The sequence below is a fragment of the Felis catus genome, chromosome B1, assembly GCF_018350175.1.
Source record: "Felis catus isolate Fca126 chromosome B1, F.catus_Fca126_mat1.0, whole genome shotgun sequence".
Classification (NCBI taxonomy): Eukaryota; Metazoa; Chordata; class Mammalia; order Carnivora; family Felidae; genus Felis; species Felis catus.
In genome coordinates, this window is record NC_058371.1 from 19,178,482 (window position 1) to 19,195,841 (window position 17,360).

The following is a 17,360-nucleotide window of genomic DNA, read 5'->3' on the forward strand; positions in this document are numbered from 1 at the left end:
TATGTATATATGCATATATTTACATACATATATTTACATATATTTAAACACATAGATTAGATAGATAGTTCTTAATCTGTATCTAGATCTATACAATTTTCTGCGTAGGTTGCATAGACCTTACGTGTGTAAAAGCTCTTTTTACACAGTGCCATCTTCTCAAACATATAGGTTACACTTTGCTATGTGGTTGAAAGAGGGAAGAGTACATTGTTTCTATATACTCAGGTGTATAAATCACATCAATAAATGCAAAGCAAGATGTACCTTAGTAGGTTGCTGAAAAACCAAGAGGTAGAAAGGTCTTGAAGGATAACATTAAAAAAAAAAAAGAAAAAAAAAGAGAGAAAAAAAGACAGTAAGATAATAAATTGGTCATAACAGGTTTTCTTTCCATGGAGAGAGGTGAACTAAATATGCAAAAGTCAGATAAATGCAAAGCTCAGGACTCCTCTTTTACCTTGTCCTCCAATTATTTAGTATGGTATTTTTCTACATTGTATTTTGGATACACAAAGGGATATATAGTGGGCTGTCAATTTTTTTGTAAATATTACACATATGTAAATAATATATATAACTCACACTTTACCAATTGAATATACTCTGTCTTGAATGATTCAGAAAAGCCTTCATGATGATGGTTACTGCCGAAGAGAGATTGGTTCTCAGAGGAATTAAAGCTAGTCTATCTTAATCCATGCGAATCTATCTGTATTGTGCAATTCAATTTGGCACATATAAGAAAAAACAAATAAAAGAGGCATAATTGTTAGCTGTGTTGGACAAGGAAAGATGTGACATTAACTACCCATCCTCTATTTCAGTGTTTCAGATTACTAATGTACTTCCTCACATTGGATGAGGTGACAAAAGATGTGATATTAATCATTCCCACTGTCCCACAAATTGGGTAAATTGCCTACTCTACCCCCAAACTAAAGTCTTTTTTTCTCCTCAGACTAAGTCTTTTGCTTTAAGGAAAGATAGCAGTAGGTTTGGTTTTTGTGAGTCAACTTGGTTAGAAGAGGCTAAATTGAAGTGAGGAAGAGTCATAAATATAGGGGAAATGTGTTTCCCCCTCTTAGAAGAGTTCAGAGAGGAGTAGTCCAAGGCTGTGGGTGGTTCTGTTATCCTCAACATATGGCTTCCTAGATTTCTCTGGTCAGCACCAAGCTAGAACACTAAGCAGGAGAGAAAGCCCAGGACCAACATCTTTAAAGAGACAGAGAAATAACTTGGAAGTAGCAAATATCACTTCCATTAATATATCACAAGCTTGAAATTAGTCCCTCGCCGCAACTGGCTGCAAGAAAGCCTGTGAAATACACACTTTAATAGGGTATCCATTGAGAAAATGAAGATAGAGAGATTGGACTGTGGGACAGCTGGCTTTTCTACCATCCATCCCAATTGAACTAATTAAAATGTGTGCTAATTTCAGTACTTCTACTTTATATCTACACCTCGACATGCTCTGGTTTGTGTGTGTGTGTGTGTGTGTGTGTGTGTGTGTGTGTGTATGGTGTTTTCCACACTTCCCTTATACTTAACTCTTTATAGCCAGACATGCTTTTGAGTCATTTATTTTTATTAAAGTTGTTGCATCTGTCTTAGTCTGCTCAGGCTGCTAGAACACAATACTATGAACTAGGTGGCTTAAAACACAGCTTCACAGGGGCACCTGGGTGGCTCAGTCAGTTGAGCATCCGACTTCAGCTCAGGCCATGATCTCACAGTTCGTGAGTTCTCATGAGTCTGAACCGCACATTGGGCTTGCTGCTGTCAGCACAGAGCCGGCTTCAGATCCTCTGTCTCCCTTTTTCTCTGCCTCTCCCCTACTCATGCTCTCTCAAATAAATAAACATTTTATGCATATTATTATGCATATAATTATGCATATAATTATATAACAGCCTCATAGTTCTACAGCCTGGGAAGTCCAAGATCAAGGTGCAGGCAGACTCAGTTCTTGGTGAGGGACCTCTTCCTGGCTTGGAGATGGCTGCCTTCTTGCTGTGTCTTCACATGATGGAGAGACAGAGAGAGAGAGAGAGAGAGAGACAGGGAGACAGAGACAGAGATTGAACACTGTTTTCTCTTTCTCTTCTTAAAAACAAAACAAAACAAAACGCTAATCCTATCATGAGGGTCCCATTCTCATGACCTTATCTAATCCTAAGTACTTCCCAAAATCCCATCACGATGAAGGTTAGGGATTAAACACATGAATTTTGGAAGGATACAAGCATTCAGTCTATAACATCATCCAAAACTGATATATCTGTTTCACTGCCTTGTTCACTCCTAAGACCTATTTACAGAAGGGGGAAATAAATTGCTATTGGCTCATCTGTTTAAATCCACTTAGGAGGGGGAAAAAAAAAAAGGAAAATAAAGAATCCCATGTCCAAGGCATTGTGATTTGTAAAACTTGTCTGTATGTCATTTACTCAAGTTAGTGCATTTCAAGACAAAAAGTGTCAAGAAACATAAACCTAAACATATTTAAACACCTGCGATTCCAAAGTGTTTCATGTAGTCACTGGTTTTTATATAATCATCATTATAAAAATATTTCATTGAATAGAATTACAGATAACTTAGAATGTAGTGTGAAGCATTTAGATAAATAAGCAAGTTAATTTTAAAAATAATAGAATAAATATTAATTTATTAATAGAGTAATACATTAACATGCATGTTCTCATTTTATTCCCATTAATCTGTAAGATAGATATGGAACAGGAATTAAAACAAAATTTCCATTTTACAGAAGAAGAAAGGGAAGTTCTGAGAAGGTAAATGACATGCCCACCACCACCCATCTGGTAAGTGAGCAGAACTGAGATCAAAACTCAGTTTTTCAACATTTTCTATTTTCAAGGTAATATTTCCCATGAACCCCCTACCAAACAGGAATTCTTTTTGATTTTATTTGCTATCCTAGAAGGTGATAGTATTCATGAGCTCCTGTTACAAATTTTATTTTGCTTCCTTTTTCTGTCTAGAGGATGTAATATATAAAAGTGTAATTATTAAAACACATTATTCAGAATTAGAATTAAAACTGTTTTATCATTTTAGGCCCCATGAGACATAGGAGACAAATATTAAATATGCTAATAGTATAAAAACAGATGATTTTTAATACTAAATTTACAATCACTCAATAAGTGATTGTCTGCATAAATTTTACTAAAAGTATGTCATAAGCCATCAGTTGGTTAGCAGCTGAGTATATGCTCATGGGTGTCAAAATAGTAGGATAGTTTCTAGGTTCAAAGATTATAGTTAAGAAAGCATTGCTATAGAGAGAGAGCATCACATAGCCATATAATATTTCTATACTGCTTACAATTACAGAGTAATTTCCCACCTTTTTCTCTATTAAATAATACCTAGTGATCTACGGAGGGCAGGTATTATTATTTCAATTTTACAGATAATCTCTGGACGAGTAGTTTTTAACGGTAGATATTCAATCTTTAAACACGCATTGAGAAGCCGCTACGTGTCAGATGTGATTCCAGATGCACTGGGGATGGGAACCAAAAACAGGTTGCTTCCCACAGGCCTTCCAGAGTAGCACAGAAAATGGAAACATAATCCATCACTGTGATGCTGTGATCACTATGATACCAGTAGAATATACAGTGAGTAAGGGGAGGTAGAAATGGTTTTAACACTCAGCAGGGAACAAGTGTCCTGGTTATCTGAATTGATTCTAGCACCCTTTTAATGACAAATTGAGTAACCATGAGATTCTGATTATAAATGTTATTGGAATTCAGAAAATTAAAGAACATCAGGATGTGTTAGAACTGTTAGAGTTAGTGGAGTTCAATTTTGGCTTTCCAGAGGGTCAGTGGTTGGACAGGTGCAAGGGTAAAGGGCCATGCTGAAAAAGGTCATCATACTTGTAAAACATGGACTTTTTAGGAAGCAGAGTGTGTTGGGACGGAAGTGAGTTGACCAGAGTGACAGAGGCAAAGTATGAGGGAAAAAGTAGGAAATAAAGCTTCACTAGCAGTATGGCACAAAATTATGGGTGACCTCCCGCCAGGTAGGAGAATTTCATTTTTGTCTAGAAGGCAATAATAGAGCATAGGAGTTTTCGGAGCAGAAGAGTGACATAACAATAGCAGCATTTCAGAAAGATGATTGCAGGGGAAGGATGGATTAGAGAAGGAAGGCACGGGGGAGGGTAATCAGTTAAAGAACTGCGTAGTATTCCAAACATGAAGGGATAGAAGTCTGGACTTTGGTCTTCCTAGAAAGAACTGAGAATGAAGTAAATCTGAGAGACCTTCTAGAAGAAAAAAATTACTGAATGCAGCGACAGCCTCTAGGAAATTTCAAAACAGGAAGCATCAAAAATAACTGTTGTCTTTGTACTTATTATACTTTTCATCTCAGACCTTCTATTAATTCTTTATGACCTGCCATTTAAGCAACAGTAAGAATTTAAACATTTAAGAAGAAATGTGTCTATCATTTTGTGGATAAGTATGTTGAAAAATAAAATGAGGTAAGAGACGTTGAAAGTACACTGCATATAATAAGTGCTCAATAAATGTTCATGAAGAAATTAAGCTTTAAATTACCAAACATACAAAGTAAATACTTTTTGCAGAAATTAGCTTTTGGATCTAGGGTTGTCACACTCCAGCCATATGAAGCAAGAAGGCAAGAACAAAGAAACGGAGATGTTAAGTGTTATAAGCAGTGAAACATCACCAGAGAATGCTTCAGAAGAAAAAAAATGATGTGATCACTTTAAAAGGTGACCTATTAAAATACAAGTGAGAAGTATCCCTTTTAGTTTCTATAACAGGTAAAATACTGGACTGACAAAATTACCCAAATATAGATTGGCAATACCAGAGTTCATTTTGGAAAGAAAAAGCTTCTGTTTAGTGACAAGAAAATAATAATGAAATCTTATCTTTGCCAATCTTCTGTATAGGATAGTAGCTGAATTTTTATTATGACCTAAAGGTGGGTGGGAATAAAGACACCCTTAGGCTATATCATGGGATGAAAATTTTGAATGATGAAGTTAATTACAAGTACAAATCTTCCAATATCTTTAAATCTAGATCATTCTCACAGAACACAGAGTCCAGTTTGTGGGAGAATGGCTTCAATTAACATAATGAGGAATGAAGTCATAAAATCACTGCTTGAATGTTCAATATGCCATGTTGCTTATTCAGGTCAATGTATAATACAGTATAATTTGATATTTTTGTTTGTAAATGTATTTGTGGACAACTGAAAAAAAAGAAAGCCAAACCAAACAATAATACACAAATTTATTAATTTCATAAGCAAGAAAATTGCCTCCACCTCCACAAAAATTGCCTACCAAAAATTCCATTTACCTTACACATTCTAACCACAAAGTTGAAATAGTTTTGAAACATACAAAATTTCTGTGAAATGAATCTCTAGTAAGCTAGTTGATTTGGAAAATGTCACTTTATTCATACGTATTCAGAAATTAACTACAGAAATCCACCTCCAAAGCATGCATATCCCTATGAACTCATTAATTGTCTTCATTTACATGCTCAGTTGAGTGTGGTTTTGTTGAGTTACCCAGATATTTATCGATGCATTCATAGGTCTCTCCCTTCCAAAATCTTTTCAGTGACTTATAGCTGAAATTAATCTGATTTTGTTCTCTTACAGAAGTACTTTATTCATATCTGTTTTAGAACACTTATGTAGACATTCTGCTACAGATAAGTCTTCACTGGAATGTATAGGGAACTCATTAAATACTTTTTATAATTTTTAAAGGTTTATTTTGAGAGGAAGAGAGAGTACACATCTACACGGGGGGGGGGGGGGGGCAGAGACAGAGGGAGAGGGAGAATCCCAAGCAGGCTGCACACTGTCAGTACAGAGTCTGACGCGGAGCTCGATCCCACAAACCGTGAGATCATGATGTGAGCCGAAATCAAGCTTAACCAACTGAGCCACCCAGGCACCCCAAGACTATATCTTAAAACAGAAGTCAGACATCACTTCTTAATACTGGCCAAGCAAGACAAAGGAACTATAGAGAAAATGAAAGTTTTTTTGTATTTAAAAGACAATATAGGAAACTGAATGAATTCATAAAGCCCCTGAAGTCATCCTAAATAGGTCCTACTGAAGGGAATGCATTCTGGGCAACTGTTTCATTGTTTTGTCTACTTAGTGTATTTTTATGGTATTGAACAGATTTTGGTCTTTAGGAAGCAGATTAAGTGTTTGATTTCCCTTTATACATAGCATATCTATGTGTATATTCAGGACCATCCTTCAGTGTTTAAGTTTTTAATGGAAGAAAAAACATGGAGCCCAGAAAAAAGGTAATACTGGTTCTGACATTAACCAACTGTTCATTCGTCATAAAGACACAACATTCAAACATCCTTTAGCTTAAAATGAGTGAGGGGCGCCTGGGTGGCGCAGTCGGTTAAGCGTCTGACTTCAGCCAGGTCACGATCTCGCGGTCCGGGAGTTCGAGCCCCACGTCAGGCTCTGGGCTGATGGCTCAGAGCCTGGAGCCTGTTTCCGATTCTGTGTCTCCCTCTCTCTCTGCCCCTCCCCCGTTCATGCTCTCTCTCTGTCCCAAAAATAAATAAAAACGTTGAAAAAAAATTAAAAAAAATAAATAAAATAAAATGAGTGACTAGTGTCAATAACCACTGAAAACTGCATTTAGTTTCAACCTTAAAATTATTTGCATATGCATTTTCATTTCAAGATAATGCTTTATTTATTTATTTTAAAATTTATTTATTTATTTTGAGAGAGAGAGACAGAGAGAGTGAACAGAGGAGGGGTAGAGAGAGAAGGGAAGAGAGAATCCCAAGCAGGTTCTGCATTGTCAGTACAGAAACCAATGTGGGGCTCAAACTCACAAACCGTGAGATCATGACCTGATCTTGTGGGTTCGTGCACTGCGTTGGGCTCTGTACTGCAGTGCTGAGCCTGCTTGGGATTCTCTCTCTCTCTCTCTCTCTCTCTCTCTCTCTCTCTCTCCTTCCCTTCCTCTCTCTTTCTCCCTCTCTCCTTGCTCTCTCTCTCAAAAACTTAAAAGATACAGTCTTTTCTCACTCTGATTTCCCGATCTCTGTTCTCCTACCCCAATAAATATATGAAACCTAGTAAGGACCAAAAAAGAATTCTTCTAATGGTGAAATAATATTACAAAAACTCTAGGTGTGAATTCCAGAAACATGTAATTTTATTTTTTTTAATTATTATTTTTTTTAATGTTTATTTATTTTTGAGAGAGACAGAGACAGAATGCGAGTGGGTTAGGAGCAGAGAGAGAGGGAGACACAGAATTGGAAGCAGGCTCCAGGCTCTGAGCTGTCAGCACAGAGCCCGATGTGGGGCTTGAACTCACGAGCCGTGAGATCATGACCTGAGCCGAAGTCGGATGCTCAACGGACTGAACCACCCAGGCGCCCCAAAACATGTAATTTTAGATACATGCATGCCAATTATCAGTTGAGCTCTTTCTTCTTTTCACTAAATGACAATTGAATTTCCACCAGAGACAAAATGTCACTAGCCAGCTCAGGGACATTTCTCAACATTTAGTGTTTTTACAGAACTAAATACTAGTTTATTATCATTTTCACTTTTAATCCTTATTATAATCAAGTCAGAAGGGTCTTATATATCACACATGAAAAACTAATTCACAGAGAGTTAAGTGATCTACTTAACAGAATTAGTGGCAAATTCAGGATGTCTTAGTTGGAATTTAAGTCAAGTTTTCTGATTAAAATCAAGTGATAATAGTGATACTCTTTGCCAATTCATCTGTAGAGGTAACAACAACTTGTAACTTTCCTAAAGATTTTTCTCAAGGAGAAACATCCAAGTTTCTAGATGAATAAGAGGTTACATCTTAATAACCTTCAAAACATATCACTACTCCCTTAAAATAAGCCTGCAATTGTCAAGCTCCTGTTGGTTAATTTCCTTTGCTAGGAAGACTTGATCCCATTTTCATTGCTTTCCTGCTGGCAAAAACCTGCTCATGTCAAATCATATGTATTAGAGCACTTTTGATTTTCTCTATAATTCATCTTTTTTTTTATAAGAGCAGTATGTGCCCATGATAAAACTGTAACCTGCAGAATAGGAAATAGGTTTAGGAACAATGTAAGAAGACATTTTTTTTTCTATAATTAGAAAAAATTGAACAGTGAAATAGGCTTTCTCTTAAAGAAGTGTTTATCACTCTACTGAGGCTGGTATTATGACCACATACCAGAATGGCAATGGGAAGAAATTTGCATTGATTGAGAGATTAGTTTTCTTATCAAAAGGTCATCTAGGGAGTTTATTAGTAGTCCCCCCCACCCCATGGTCCTGATTATCTGTATATTAACTAGATCCCTAGGTCATTTTTATAATCTGGCATTTTTGAAAATACCACCTTAGATGGTTACTAACAGAACTTTTATTTCTGAGAAAGTAGTTGCTTTAGGGTGGGAGGTCTTTGAATTGTTAAGCTGTAGAACCTAGCTTGAGTGTTGAAAATCGTTAATGAAATGCATATGACAGTGTGGAAACAAGAAAGAAAGGAAGGAAAAGAGGAGAGAAAGGAAGAAAGAAAGGGAGAGGGGGAGAGAGGGAGAGATAAGGGGGAAGAAAAAAGAAAAGCTGGACTCACATGAAAGAGGGGTATTTAATTCTTGGGGAATGCATACACTAAATTCAGAGATAGGTAGGATAGAGTAAGGAAGAAATTAAATATGATTAAAATCTATAGTAAAATACAGATTGGGTCTCTGGGCAATTTTTTTTTTTTTTTTTTTTTTTTTTTTTGGTCCTCCACTGTCAGAAAGACTTTAGGTAATGGGAAAAGAAAAAGAAATCTCAAAAACTCAAGAACTATTTGAGCAGAAAGTAAACTAGGAAAACAAATACCAAATCTTTACAGTGTCTTGGGTGGATATAAGCCTTTCTTTTTTTTAAAGTAAAGGTATGCTGAGATACATGTGTACTTCTATCTGATCATAACATTTTAGTTTTGATAAAATTATAAATCAAATAATTTAAATTTTCAAACAACTTCTATTTTAGAGATTCTAAACAGACTTTAAGGATGACCATATGTTCTAAGATTGACATGATTCCCAATCCAAAAGTATATATGGCTTTTCTGACCAGCTCTTAGAATGAAAACCATATAAAATAATCAACAAGACACTTGCCTCTTTATAGGTACAGCAAAATATACTTAAATAACATTTCTACAAGACAAAAAGTTGAAGTTCTTTCAACTTTTTTTTTTATGAATAATACATCATAATACAACTTGTATGGTGTCACTGCTTTAATTTTTTTTTTTTTTTTTTGAGAGAGAGAGAGAGAGTGAGACAGAGTATGAGCAAGCAAAGGGTGGAGAGAGAGGGAAACACAGAATCCGAAGCAGGCTCCAGGCTCTGAGCTGTCAGCACAGAGACCGATGTAGGGCTTGAACTCATGAATCACGAGATCATGACCTGAGCCCAAGTTGGATGCTCAACTGACTGAGCCATTGAGGCACCCATCACTGATCCCAACTTTATAGTGAATTTTCCTCCTGAGAAAACTCAATTTCAGTGAGAGATTAGTTATTCATATACATATATTCTCTTCACAATGCAGTTTGCTGTGCATAAATACGAAAGAGTGAAAATGATTTTGTCTAATGAACTCAAAATATAGCTAAATATATTACTGTGTTTAAGAGTGGTCATTCTTGGCATGAGAGGATTTTAGATTAATATAATTTCATTACATATATTTTATTATACAGTTTGACAATATGTTTGCTTAGAATATTTACTGTATAGCATTCATAGGTGAATAACAAAAGAAACCTCCTAGAAAACAGCATCATATTAAATGTTTTATCGTTTATAAAAATATTTGAATAGTTCTTCATAGGAAAATCATCTCTTACTCTGGATTCATAGTATTTGCAAAGTCTAAATATCTTCTTGTCTAAAAGACAACTGTTTACTGATTTCTTTCATTAATTTATGTATTAAAAAAATCAATGAGCAGTTTTCACATGGCTTTTTTTTAGTTTTTATTGTGTAAAAGGTACCAGGAATAAAAGAAATGATTATGACATGGTTACTGTCTTTTAGGAGCTCAGTGTCCTGCAGAAAGAAATGCTCAGGGGTAAAAAATTGTAAGTAATTGCTTTTTTCACACTAGAGATATAAACGATGTAGTTTTTATATTAAGACTTAAAATTACAATAGATGGGGAATCTGTGTGGCTCAGTTAGTTAAGCATCGGATTCTTGATTTTGGCTCAGATCATGATCTCACCGTTCATGAGTTCAAGCCCTGTGTTGGGCTCTGCTGGAGATTCTCGTTCTCTGCCCCTCCCCCACTCACTTTTCTCTCTCTCACTGTCTCTCTCTTTCAATAAATAAACTTAAAAAAGAAAAGACTTCAAATTACAATAGATCCAAGCACCTCAAACCTTCCCCCACCCCAGGTTCTGCCCCCTGCAAGTAGCTCTAAAGCTACCTAGAGATGTTTACAGTGAGGCAGGACACCTACAAATGCGATTGTGGACCTCAGGCCTGGCCTCCATTTTGCAGGGTTGGGGAGCGTATCAAATGCAAGTGCCAATCTCACATTTACTCTGTTCATGGCAAACATCTACTCCCAGAGTGTTAAAACTTCCCATGATCCTGCTCCCTTGGTGCACAGACCTGCACATTCCCCTAGGCACCCTACACCGACTGGCCAGATGTGTACATACTTATCACAGGCTGTGCCCCTTCCTCCCCCCGGGTACAGGGCTGCCCCACTGGCCTGGATTTTTTCTTTTCAAGTTTATGTATTTATTTTGAGAGAGACAGAGACAGCATGAGAGGGAAAGGGGCAGAAAGAGAGAGGGAGAGAGAGAATCCCAACCAGGCTCTGTGATGCCAGCACAGAGCCTGATGTGGGGTTCCAACCCATGAAGCCGTGAGATCATGACCTGGGGAGAAACAAAGAGTCCAATGCTTAACCAACTGATCCACCCAGGTGTCCCTGGGTTTTTCAATTCAACATGTGCAGTGAGTAATCTCTCATGGCATTCTTTTATTGAACAACCACATAGAGATGAATTTGCAGTATATTCTGTAATACAGAATAAGGAAGGCACCAGGGAAAGTATGAAATGGCTGAATTTCCCTTCAGTCTTTATCTGCCATCCCTCTTGTACTGAAACCATCTCTGTTCTCTCATTGCCCTTTAAAATACTAGTTACACAATTTATTTTTTATCGAGCACTTTGCAGTTTATGAAGCTAATCCATATGTTCTTTCATTAAGGAAGACACTAACACTTGGGTGTGAATTAGTTTAAGACTTTATCCTCACTAGATACAGGATACAGATAGAGTAAGTCAAAATGATGAATATTTTATGATAGCAACAGTAGCTCATTTTTTAAAGCATTTAGTATTAATCATGTATAGTCATAAGTAGGTTATATGTATTGCTTCATTTGACCTTCAATCCTAAGGAGTAAGTATCACCATTATTCTTTACAGATGGGAAAAGCGAGGCAAAAAGATAGTAAGCGATTAAGATTGCAAGTGTAGGGGCGCCTCAGTCGGTTAAGCGTCTGACTTCGGCTCAGGTCGTGATCTTGCGGTCCGTGAGTTTGAGCCCCGCGTCGGGCTTTGTGCTGACAGCTCAGAACCTGGAGCCTGCTTCTGATTCTGTGTGTGTCTCTCTCTCTGACCCTCCCCCCCATTCATGCTCTGTCTCTCTCTGTCTCAAAAATAAATAAACGTTAAAAAAAAAATTTAAGATTGCAAGTGTAGCCCAAGTGCTAATACCAGAGCCTGGATGCTGATCTGTGACCCATCCTACCAGCTTCTGGAAATTTTGAGGCATCCAATATTTGTGTCAGGTCAATCATTATTGTGCAGAGAAATGACCAAGCTCCATAACACAACATGTGGGTAACTGCTTAATTCTAAAATTAATCCTATGGGTGACATTCAGCGCTAGATCAGATTGAGCGAATAGTGCTGCTTCCTTAGAGGGGTTCATTGCAATCTTCCTAAAACCACAAGAAACAGAGAATTTGATGTCTTAGAGTCACTTCAAGGTTAATTAACTAACCTTAATTGATAGTCATTAAGATCAATTCTCTACAAAGATTAGGAAATGACAAAGATATATAAAATACATATTTTATATCTGAAAATGTCACAGAGTCTAAGGTTTTCCTACTACAAAATGAAGTAAATATTAGTAATGTTCACTTTGTATGAAATATTTGTCCCATTGTCGTCCTCCTAGCTTCTTCTAATACAACTAGACCCCTAGTAATAGTTAAGAGAGGAAGTCGCTTCTCAAACACAGGCAGTTGCAAACTAGCTAACTGGATTCTAGGTCAGTGGGTCTTTCTTTACATGTTTATTGTACATAATAATTTTCCTCTTGGGGAAAATGTGTTGTAACACCCCTCTGCTTTATTCTTTCTTTATACATTGTAAATGCAAGGACTCTGGTATTCTCCAGGAAATTACAGCACATCAGGGCACACAGAACATTCTACTTTTCAGAGAAAAGTTGGGAAAAAAATTACATATAAAAGCTTCAAATCAAGACTAAATCCCTATATAGTCCCTTGGTTTGTATCACCATCAATCAATACTAAGCAATTGCAATTAGTTAGAAGAGAGCTAAACCTTAGAGTTGCTGAACAGATGGAAAAACAGAAAAGAAATGAAGCTATCTTCCCTGATCAGAAAAACAAAACCACATGACCATTTTCTTCTCATTGATTTCCCTCCTCATTAAGATGTGTTCATTTACGTGCTTTTATTTTAAAGGTTCTGGTTAGAATCTTGAAACCAGAATTGTCTTCAGTGAAACATTTTTCTCATTATTCTTCTTCTACAGAGGTAAATTCCAAACTGGCTTGGGGAAAATAATTATTTATACTTTAATGAACCATCTCCAAATACAAATAACCCAGAGACCTCTTTAGCTCATTCTAGTGTTAGATGTCCCAGAGTCTTCAGCAAAGACTCACTCTGATGACAGTAAGGAGTATAAAATAACTACAACACATAATTTTTGCCTTTTCATATGTCAAAATTCAAAGTTAAAGCCAACACACAAGATAAATAACAAACTTCATTAGGATGTGAGTCATCAAGATAGTCCACTCAGCAGGGGGAAGTTCTGCTGTACTTATAAGATAGATAAGATTTAGATAGAGGAAAAAAACATAGGTCTTTCCAGAAAGAGAACAGGAGAATACTAAAGCAGAACTGTGGAGGCTGGAATGCAAACAATGTGTTTGGGGGAACAACAAGGACCTTATCAATCAACTTACTGAAGTTAGAGTAAAGAGGCTTCATTCATAAATGGAAAGTATGTAGTATGTACTGTATCTATAGATACAGTAAAACCTTGGTTTTCAAGCACAATTCATTCTGGAAACATGCTTGTAATCCATAGCATTTGTATATCAAAATGAATTTCCCCATAAGAAATAATGGAAACTCAGATGATTTGTTTCACATCCCCAAAAATATTCATATAAAAATGATTACAATGCTGTAATATACAAAATAATAAAGAAAATAGAAAATACAAAAAATAAATAAATTTATCTGCACACTTACCTTTGAAAACCTTCATGGCTGGTGTGACGGAGACCCCTGTTCACCTTGAAACCTTCTTCGTTTTCTGTTGATGTACCCGGAGGTTTACTTATGAGGTCAGTGTACAAGGCCTTTGCCTTCTTGCAGACAAAGTTCTCAGTCACAGTATCACCTGCTAGATGCTTCTCACTTATCCACACCAGAAGCAACTTTTCTACATCTTTCAGAACAAGTGGCCATTGGTTTCAGATTCTCATGACTCCTTTTATTGCATCTAGGCTCCTAATTTCTTCTTTCTTCTTTAATATTGTGCAAATGATCGACACAGACTGCTTACAAAATCTTGCAATTTCGGCCACTTGCATACCTCATTCATGCTTCTCAATGATTTCCTTCTTAACTTCTGCCCCAATCATCTCCTTCTTCTTACAGCCTTTGTTTTCAACCTTGTTCTGCATGGGGGCCCTTGTATATGCTTGCATGGATGTTGACTACAGTATTAATAAACTCTTATCATATACTGTATTTAATGTAAGTGGCAATAAGGCAGCAGAGGAAAGGGTCCATATCTGCAAGCAGCCTGACCTAGAAGGAAGCAAAGCATTCCTAAGCTTACTCTTGTATGGAAAAGCAAAGGACAGTCTGTAAGTACTTTGAAGTGACAAAAAATACACCAGTGCCAGTTGTGGGTACCTTCCAATGTTTTGAAAAATCACTGATTTCTGTAAAGGCCTGAGACCGAGCATCTGAGCATGGGAGATGATCATCCATAATTCCGCAGAAGAGAGAGCAAGTCAGAGAGAGAGAGAGAGACAGAAGAACCATGGCTCAGTTATGATCACATGACATTTGGGCCACGTGCTACTCATATTGAGAGACATCGTTCATTGAACAAGTTAAAATTTATTAGAGGGGCGCCTGGGTGGCTCAGTCGGTTAAGCGTCCGACTTCAGCCAGGTCACGATCTCGCGGTCCGTGAGTTCGAGCCCTGCGTCAGGCTCTGGGCTGATGGCTTGGAGCCTGGAGCCTGTTTCCGATTACTGTGTCTCCCTCTCTCTCTCTGCCCCTCCCCCGTTCATGCTCTGTCTCTCTCTGTCCCAAAAATAAATTAAAAACGTTGAAAAAAAATTAAAAAAAATTTATTAGAAATGTCTGCTTGTCTTATGGAACACTCACAGAACATGTTAGTCACAATCTAAGGTTTTATTGTATTAATATAGGGATGAATGATTATACACACACACACACACACACACACACACACACTATTTGAAAAGTCACATAGGATTGATATGTTCAGACCCTTGGAACGCAAAGAAACTGGAATTCATTTTGAAACAAGAAGCAATTGAAACTTCATCTTACAGTTCAGCTGAAATCTCTCGATTTTACAGAAATTTAGTGATGATAATGATCATTCATCTACTCAACCAATATTTACTGGGCATCTACTCTGCACAAAGCACACATTCTTCACATTTAATGAGCTCAGACAGTGCCAAATAAAAATATATAAATATAGGAATATGTTTACAGCACGTTTAAGAGAGCAATAGTAAAGAGGTGCAGAAGTAGAAAAAAGGAACTGCACTGAATTGATCTGTATTGGGGGTGATAAGGGATGAAATATATTGAGTATTAGTCAGATAAAAGAGGGATGGGAAATCCACACAGAAGACATAACATAGAGAGGCAAATATTGGTGTCTATGAAACTACAGAGAGATGGGTATTTTTGAACATAATAATATTTGTTGTCTTTATAATTGCCTGGATTAATTTTATGAAGCTAATGAGGTTACCTAGGGTTTAAAATAAAAAGGAAAGCAATTTTTAAATTTTTACAACATATTTTATTTTTTATTTAAAAATTTTTTTAAGGTTTATTCATTTTTCAGAGACAGAGAAAGACAGAGTTTAAGGGGCAGGGAGGGGCAGAGAGAGAAAAACACAGAATCTGAAGCAGGCTCCAGGCTGTGAGCTGTCAACACAGAGCCTGATGCAGGATTCAAACTCATGGACCGTGAGATCATAACCTGAGCTGAAGTCGGACACTTAACCAACTGAGCCACCCAGGTGTCCCAAAATTTTTACAACATACTTTAAAGTAATTTATACTTCAAGTCTAATATTATTTTGTAATTGGTATATGTCGTGTGAGTGTGTGTGTGTGTATGTGTATGGTATGAATATTTCCTGGAAACTCAAGAAACATTCTGAAGTCATTTGATGCTCTTTTTCCTTCTGAATTCTTCCTCACTTTCAAAAGATTATTATAACATTCCACTAGATGTGGTTGTGAAAGGGGGAGTTATTAGATTCCCAACATGATAGAAATGTGTGAAATATTAGATTTGTCTTATTTCTAAAATAGGGACAGTGGCCACTCCTGTCTGGAAGAATGCCATTTCAAATGATTAGATTCTGGCAGACTGGAGAGAACAGGTGTATTTTAATTAAATTATTTTTCAATTTAATCTGACACAGTATGTAGTCTCTGTGGATTTTTCCTCAATCCTTGCATGAAGGTAAAAAATTCTGAGAATAAGTAGGTGTGATACTCAATACTTTCTTATTTAGAAAATGGAGATATACAGAGAAAGTTTAAAGCCAGATCTATTTGTGTATTAAAGGATATGCAAAGGAAGGTTTGAAATACTCAGAGCTACCTTTAGATCTAATAAGCTACTAATAGTTTTGAACAGTAGAAAACTCTGGATGTTTAACAGTAAAAGGATCCAATGGTAAGATGCTATCCTGAGAAATTTCAGTATCCCAAAACTGGGAGACTGAATTTCAGACTCTGTAGGTCCCAAGAAGCAAAAAAGAAATTAAGGTGTTGGGGATCTGAATGACCTATGCAGCTATAAAAGGTTGAAAAGCCATGCTAAAAGTAAAAATTATGACCTATGTAATTAAAATTCTCTATTGGTCCGATGATAATCACACCAGGAAAATGAGTGCTGTCAAAGAGAACAAAATGCAAGGGGAAGGGAGTGAAAAAACAGGACAGACTAGGTGGGCACCCAGACCAAGTTATTCCCCATCATTTATTATCCTATTTAAGGATCAAAATGGGATATGAACGCAATATTGCAGTTTCATGGGGCACTGATGGAGCCACCTGTAGGATCTTTGGGATCGTAAAGACTGTGTCGTCACTTCCTTTGCCAAGAAGCTCCTATGGAGGCAGCTAGTGGGCTGAGGAAATGTCTCACTGCCTCCCTTCCCAAGAGCTGTGCCTCGACCAAACTTAGCAAATTCTCTCAGCCTTCAGAATAAAAGAAGCGAGGTCCTCTGTCATACACTCTAAGACCCACTTTAGACTTCCCACTGGGCTCATTCTTACTAGTAAAAAATACCACTGATTACAAGCGAAATGATCACACTGCTGTCAGTTGTATGTAGAAAGACCACAGCCGGATGTGGCTCTAGTTGTAGTTAAATAAGCAATAGGTCACCCTACTGGATGTAAGGAATGAATAGGTTGAAAGTGGACAAATAGCAAATTTCCATCAAGCCTCTCTGATATGTATTTTCTGAGACCATACTGTTGGCGATGGATGTTCTCTAAAAGTAGAGCCTAAAATTCAAAAAGGGAATGATGGGAAAGTGGTTTAATGGAGGCCTAAACTCTGGACGAAGAAGGAAAGCAAAGTGAGGCAGTTACTATTTTCTTGCTGAGTCAGTGAAAGGAAAAAGGGGAAAACTATGTTA

General features: G+C 36.9%; 1 long non-coding RNA gene across 1 annotated transcript in view; it reads right to left on the bottom strand.

The window, feature by feature from the left end:
* LOC123384780 overlaps positions 1-14,225 on the bottom strand; it is a 52,192-nt gene extending 37,967 nt beyond the window's left edge. Inside the window, exon 1 of the long non-coding RNA XR_006596323.1 lies at positions 13,666-14,225. This is a non-coding gene — a long non-coding RNA (uncharacterized LOC123384780). The remainder of the gene's footprint in view (positions 1-13,665) is intronic.
* Between the last annotated feature and the right edge of the window lie 3,135 nt (positions 14,226-17,360).